This window comes from Artemia franciscana, unplaced genomic scaffold (assembly GCF_032884065.1).
Source record: "Artemia franciscana unplaced genomic scaffold, ASM3288406v1 PGA_scaffold_218, whole genome shotgun sequence".
NCBI classification, from domain to species: Eukaryota; Metazoa; Arthropoda; class Branchiopoda; order Anostraca; family Artemiidae; genus Artemia; species Artemia franciscana.
The window spans coordinates 1,146,595-1,153,111 of record NW_027062647.1 but is presented as its reverse complement, the minus strand read 5'-3'; the positions used below and the strand labels follow the sequence as shown (position 1 = coordinate 1,153,111).

Sequence of the window (6,517 nt, the reverse complement as noted above, 5' to 3'; positions counted from 1 at the left end):
CCGTGAAATTGGCCGTCATAAAACATGAACTAATCCTTTTATTTTTGCTAATGTCTTTTTTCTTTTGACGGCTGAATCGTAAAATCTGTTTTTTTCAAATTTACATGAAATAAAATATCTCTGTGCACTTTCATGATAGTACAACTCATATACAATTGCCATTGATTTCACATATTCAAATATGAAATCTTACCCTGCAATCATAACTCCAAAAGAGGAAAACCGAACTAAAATAAATTAAAATGTAAAAAAGGTGTTATCAGATTTTGAAATCAATACAGAACATTTGTATTCATATCATTTCAAAACAAGTTTAATATTTATTTAAATTTGAGGTTTTTGTTAGAACATGTACGAGAGAGAAAGAAAGAAAGAAAGAGAGAGGGAGCATAAATTTATTTTTCATTGCGTTATCCTCAGAAGTGCTGGCCAGCATCGTATATGCTGGGTGGCCATTTATTGCCTTAGTTTACGGCATTTTATTCTACTGACCTGAGTTTTCTTGATAATAGTTTGTTTTCTTTTTCTTTTAGGTATAGCAATTTTAGGTGCAGGAGCTTCAATGCTCCTCTACCACCATCAGAATATTCCACTTATAAGAGAGTTGGTTATGAGGCTGAAAAGATTAAAGGTAATATTTATTATATTATCAAATAGTTATTATACTACAAATGTTTTCTTTTGTTTATTTTTTTACATTTTTTATATTTAGGGTGAGACTAGCTGACATTCCACGTGTTGCTGCGGTGCGCAGTGCCACAGCAACGTGTGGCAGGGGTAAGCTAGTGCAAGAATATACTGTTTGTACCTCTGTTAATCTACTGTACTTCTCTACTTCTGTTCTCAGAAAAATCTACTGTGGTTTTTGTTTAAGAGAAGATTGTAATTCAAACTGCGAAATTAAAATAAGTGTTCATTCGAGCCTTTGTGAAATCTTTCCGTAAGCTGTAGTGGTTCATTGGTTCCGAATCGATTTTGGACCAAGGAGGTTCACCTCAGCATTTATTATGTCCTTGTGATAGTTACTAAAAAACAACAACAAGTTTTGTTAGGTGACAGTAAGGAGCGACATTATATCTTAAAACGAAGATAAATTATTGTGTATATGAAAGGCAGTATCCCCTCAGCCCACTCTTTATGCTAAAACTTGCTATTGTTTTAAAAAATAAGAGTTCTGAGAAAGAGTCAAAACTTTTGCGTAAAGAGCAGAAATTTTAGAATATGTTTCCGCCTCTTTTTGAGAATAAGGCAAATTTTCCCAGGCTCTGAACTCTTGATGGGTAAGACTAAACTTCATGAAACCTATATATTAAAAATCGACATAAAAATACAACCTTTGTGACGCATGAATTGGTATCAAAATTTTGTTTTTTAGTGTTGATTACTAATGAGCCGGTTCGCTCCTTACTACAGTTCGTTACTACGAATTGTTTGAAATTGTTATATTCAAAATTGTCCTAGTATTCACCTGAAGGAAGCTTAAAATTAATTCGAAAAAATTAGAAAAAATGAGGGATTTGTAACCTACGAACACTAATCAGATCTTAATGAAATTTGGTATTCAGAAGGATCTTTTGCTTTAGAGCTTTACTTAAATCCCGACCAGATCTATTGAAATTAAAAAAAAAAACAGATGGAAGTTGACATTGGTACTCTGACTGACAAAAAATAAAGATAATGACGCAATTAATAAGAGCTATGAAAATATTTTCTCTGCGGAAAAAGAAACCATTGAGGCCGAAAGCCGTCGTGACGCAAGATTTTCATCTGCAAATGCTGTATGTCATCTGCAAATGCAAATGCTATGATGAACAAAAACTGTGTGATAAAATGTACTGTAGGAATTATATCAGTTGAAGTTACTAGGGTAACTAGACCTCCTTCCCCGCTCCTTTTTTTCTCAAAATCATTCGATCAAAACTATGAGAAAGCCATTTAGCCAAAAAAAAATAAATATGCAAATTTCGTTTTAATTATTCATCTACGGAGAGCATAAATCAAAACATGCATTGATTAAAAAACGTTCAGAAATTAAATTAAATAAAAACAAGTGTTTTTTAACTTAAAGTAAGGAGTGACATTAAAACATGAAACGAACAGAAATTACTTCATATATGAAAGGGGCTGCTTCCTCATCAACGCCCCGCTCTTCACGCTAAAGTCTGACTCTTTCTCTTAACTATATTTTTTAAAACAGTAAAAAACTTCAGCGTAAAGAGCGGGGCGTTCACGAGGAAGCAGTCCCTTTCATATACGAAGTAATTTCTGTTCGTTTTAAGTTTTAATGTCACTCCTTACTTTCATTCATTTTTTTTATTTAATTTATAAGAGACCTTTGGTTTTCTAAGAATTCTCGAAGAAAGCTTTCAACTAATTTTGGTATTTAGTTTCGAATTAATCAACTGAGGTATTTTATATAGCCTATCCCTAGGAAAAAAAAGTGGAAAAAACAATAAATTTTAAAATGGACTCTATGCATGCCGTCAATGTTGCATATACATGGGCATTTTGGACTTGAGAATGATAGTGCTCTTTTGCTCATTTTCTCTTCTCCCTTGGTCGGTAACCAAGCTTTGCAAGACGCAGCCAAATATATTACTATTTGTCGGCTGAAGCATCTCACCAAAGGAAGCTGTCAATCAAAACTTTTGACAAGACTTGATAATTGGTGCTATTTTAAGTTTTGACAACCGACGGTCTCTAGAGAATTAAAAGACAGAAGGCTAACCTAACTTCAATTTTGAAGCTCGATATTTTCAAGTTTACTTAATCACGGCCTTAAAAAAATGTTTATGAAAGTAGGCGATCAAGAATAATTGATATTTTTCTCATCACTCGTTGACAGTGTCTAGGCATTATTGTTTTTCTGCGTTAGCTTTTCTTCTAAACGAATTTATAGGGTTTCATCAATTTTGCCTGATCAGTATATTGACCTCCAGTGCTCAATCCAGTTCCAAATGATCAGTTCTGAAGATTCCTGTCGTTAGAACCAGTTATGTAATTTTTTTTTTCTTTGTAAAATTCCCCGTTAAGCAGGAAAAAATGAGACAAATATTCTCAAAAATGAACCCTAAGTCGAGATAGAGCGTTTTCTTATGATGATACTGTTCATTTCTGAAATAGATGGTCTTGGATGTTTCTCCTTATCTCAATTTAGGGCGTTTTGCCGAAATGCGGTCAAAATTCTGTTTTTACACGTGCTTTAATAATTTTTAACTTAACCCATTAGCGCCCAACGTTCCCATCTGGGAAAACCTTGCTTTAAATTTTTTATGACTAACACAGTAGCAGCTAGAGCATATTTTTAGCGTTCCTTAAACTAACATAAAAATAAGAGAAGTTCTCAAATTTTTTCTGACCTGGATTTGGTTTAGTTTGGTTCTCTGGATTTTTTTTTTTTTTTTAATATGGGAAAAAGTAAGGTTTTTGAAAGCTTTCTCTTTCTAATGGAATACCAGGGAGCGTAAGTGGTTGCAACCTCTTGTTGTAGCGTTTTGTTGTTCCTTAATCACCACTCTTTGAATCTATGAAGCAACTGTACAAAACTGTATAAAACTAAATTTAACACCACTATTTGTGTCCAGATTTTTAAAAGGGTGCATGCTGTTAAAAATCGTTGAAAAAGTTTCTCCAGCATACAAATAGCAGGCCAAGCTATAAATTTTTAAAGAAAATCCGAATAGATTTAAACTATTACTTTCTTTTTCCCTGAAAAAGACTATCTAACAGCTTGTGGTAACAAATTGTAAGAAAGGAGCAGTTTGGCTCAATAGTAACCAAAACCCTAAAAACGGAATTTTGATACTAATAGATATAATCGGATCTTTTATGCTAATTTAAAATATATGAGTTTCATCAAAAGTTACGAGCCTGAGAAAATGGGCCATAAAAGGGAACACCCCTTAAAAGTCATTGAATCTTAATGAAAATAACACAATCACTTCACAGAAATGAGTAGATTTATTCTACTGATTATCGATTACTGCCTCATCAGTAGTAATTCTATTGATTACGATCGCTGTATATATGATAGAAATATCTGGACTTTTGTGCCTGTTTTTTTGGTCTTTGTTTTTCACTGTCTAAATAAATGGATTTATCCCCACTTGAAAATTTATTTGTTCATCATAGAAAGGCAGTGTGGTGTGAGAGGAGAATACCTAATCTAAGTCAAAAATAGTCCAAGAACCTTTTGAATGTAAGACTAAAAAACTTTTCATATAATCTCAGTTAAAATATTTAAACAAAAAAAAAGAAAGTTGAATAATTAACCGTTATTTTTGTTTGTGACCCGTTTGAGACCATGCTTCTATTTGTGACCCATATACAAATACATACCAGAAAATATCTCCATTTATTTTACCTTGATCCTCATTTTCAGGGAAGTTTTCCAAATACATTTAGATTCAAAAAGCTGATTTCATCTCCATCTCTATCTTTATTTCCAGTCGATTAACGTCCTTTTTCTTTTCTAGGTCTAAAATTGAGAGCTGAGCAGTAAGTTTCTGTGAAACTAAATCTGTGAGGTCTGTACACTGTTGCCGTCTTTTTGTGTGATAGCATTTATTTTCACAGAAAAAGGCGTTGCAGCAGACGTGGCCCCTTATAATTATAAAGTGTAAATAAAAACCAAGGGTTCTCAACCTTAAGTAAAGTTAATTTTCAGTAAAACTATTGTTTATTCTCTTTTTTCTCCCCTTTTCATGTTTTAAAAGAAATGGAACCCTTAACATTTTCAAATCTATTATATTTTTTGCTCATCCCTTGCTAAACGAAATTACTGCTCATCTAAGCTCCTCTACCCCATTGTGTGGTCTCTCCTCCTCAGCCAAGGAACCGCTTCCTGAGTCAAGACACAAAAAAGAGAATCATAGACATTTTATTTTTCTTAATCTTAATAAAAATTGTTAGCTTGTTGAAGTGAAACTTTCTTATTTTGTTTGTATGCTTACAGATTATCGAGTACTTGCCACTTGCCGATCTTAAAGAAAGGAATTATTTAAAGAACCCTGATAAAATGGTTAAGTCAATTGGAAAGGTGATCTTGCTCAAAATCATAGTCCTGGAATGTTTTTTTTTTTTATAGAAAAAGAAATTCCGCATCTTTGCGCTAAATTATAAAATCAATCAATGATTTTATTAATACTAATTACGAAATGATAAAATAGAACAATACTTCAAATATAATTATTGAAGCAATCAATTGGTGAAGTGATTCTTTCAGTTTTAAGTTTGATAACTTAGAGGAGTGGATTTATGCTCCGGAAGTGAGTTCAAAGCTGGAAAACCGGTCACTTCTAATTGGAATATTTGTGGAAATCTAAGAATATTCTAAAGTGTACTCTTGGATATTGCTAAAAAGAGACCATTAAAACTGGGTGTTGTTAAAAGTTTGGCATCAAAGAGTAAGACCATTTAATGACTAAAAATAGGGTCAAACAAACATGTATTATAACCATAGTTAGGCTTACCAAATAGTAAAAAAGATGTAAATATCATTTTTTGGAATTTGAAGTAATCGGTAACTTGGTTGTAAGCCATCAGTCAGCAATGACGCATGTTCAAAGTTGACTGACGAAGCTGAAAACTTAGACTGTGAGAGAGGGGAGAGGGGTGTAATTATTACAGTATTAATTTTAGCATTATCAATGGCTGTAAAATTTTCTTTGTAATTTATATGAATTTTTTATTAATTTCTATAAGCCTTTTTTTATTAACATTTGTAAAAATTAGTTTCGGAATGGGTGATAGTAATACAGAAGAGGACCCAATAAATTATATATAAGCGATTTAGAGCAATAATTATAAGAGTGTCCTTGGGAGGGCGTATATTTTCATATTTAATCTGTATTTTTATTTGTAATAAGCAACAAAAAAGAATTTTTAACATCTTGGAACTTCAAAATTTCATGGTCCCAAAGACCCTCTCTCCCTGCATGCATACATACCTTATTTAAAACACATCACCTTGAGACAATCAATTGCACCACATAGAGTATACTAAAAGATTAGGTACACTTTAAATTAGCAAGGTCATCAAAACAGAAATACTTTTTTGCCCGTTCAACCCATCTTAGCTGGCTAACAACAAGGATTTTCTTGTATTTTATTTTGGTCGTTTCATGTTGTGAAGTTTTTAGTACAATAAATTTTTGTCTTATGTACCCACATTTAGCCAAATAAATGAATAAGCGAAGCTAATTAGTCAAATTTTACAAAGCCCCCAAAGATGACAACCAACAATTATAAAATTGTCAGGCAAGGCCGTATCCAAGGTGGAGGGGCTACGGTTTCTGTGCACTGTACTCGTAGTTCACAAAAGATTTTTTTTTCACAAGGGGAAACCCTTTCTTTCCCTTGGAAAGCTGAAAATCACCAATGCCGTCTAAACTGTGGTGATTGACCACTTGTCTTATTTTGGATACATTAAATGTTAAAGAGAGTTAAGGAAGTGGTACAATGTCAGGAATGATATTGCCTAATCAAATTTGAAAAGCCTACTTTGACCTGCCTAGAT

The 6,517-nt window shown here is 32.7% G+C and overlaps 1 long non-coding RNA gene across 1 annotated transcript; it reads left to right on the top strand.

Annotated features, from left to right (window-relative positions):
- Positions 1-531: 531 nt before the first annotated feature.
- On the top strand, positions 532-4,926 carry LOC136041420 (uncharacterized). The gene is made up of 2 exons (XR_010621023.1): positions 532-631; positions 4,476-4,926. It is a non-coding gene; the product is annotated as an uncharacterized LOC136041420 (long non-coding RNA).
- The last annotated feature ends 1,591 nt before the right edge of the window (positions 4,927-6,517 follow it).